Source organism: Tupaia chinensis, unplaced genomic scaffold (assembly GCF_000334495.1).
Source record: "Tupaia chinensis unplaced genomic scaffold, TupChi_1.0 Scaffold145208_1, whole genome shotgun sequence".
NCBI lineage: Eukaryota > Metazoa > Chordata > Mammalia > Scandentia > Tupaiidae > Tupaia > Tupaia belangeri.
This window is the reverse complement of record NW_006205068.1, coordinates 2,798,746-2,799,711: the sequence shown is the minus strand read 5'-3', so window position 1 is coordinate 2,799,711 and position 966 is coordinate 2,798,746.

Here is a 966-nt window from a genome sequence, read left to right as displayed (position 1 = left end):
GAGAGAGAAGGAAACGGGAGACTGGAGCTTAGTCTGAGGGGTTGGTTCCTAGCACCCTGCTCCAAGTCACCCCAGTCAGACAGGCAGCCCACAGATCAAACCTAACCCCCCATCATAACCTGCCCCATCAGAACATTCAGAAAGGATTTATTTGCCAGCCACTCATGTGACTGAAGCTTGGAGGAGAGATGCCTCGGCCTGGTTCCTGTCCCCTCTCTGCTGGGAACGTCCCACCCTGCCAGTGCCCTAACCACACATCCATCCATGGAACTATTTGTCCTTCACTAGGACAACCCCTAGGAACCTCCCTGGTCCTACATAACTGGGCCTGGAGCTTCCATTACTGGGTCTGTCTCCATTCCCTGGGCCCCAAAGAATGAATCCCCCTTGAACACTCGAAAAAGTATCATCAGAAACACTGAAGGGGACAGCAGATGGTGCAGTGGGTGCATTGCCAGACTCCCACATGGCCGACTGTGGTTCAAGTCCCAGACCTGGCGGCTTGAAAACCACACCAGTCGTGTGTGCACGTGTGCCCAGATCCTGGGAGGAGAATGGATTGTGCCATGGCCATGCCCTTTGGAGGGGGGTGATTTCTCACTTTCCCTCTCTCTCTCTCTCTCTGTGGTGAGTGCAAACGCCCTAAGGCAAAAACCTCTCAAATAAAGAGGAAACACTAAAGTCCCTCCCTCCTAAGCAGCTTTCATCAACTGTTAAACTCGGTAACTGTTGGATCATGTAAATCCAAGATTGAAAAGTAGCAGAGTCCTGCACAAGACCTAATGCAATAGCTTCCAGTGGAAGCTACTGGAAGTAATGGCTTTACTGCTGAGCACTGCAGAGAGGGTCTACAGAAAACCACCACCAGAGAGTGCACGGTTGTCCTTGAGTCTCAGAATTTGGGGTTTTCTCAGCAGGTTTGGAATGAAAATCTCTCACCCTAGAAACACACGGTCATCACAGCTA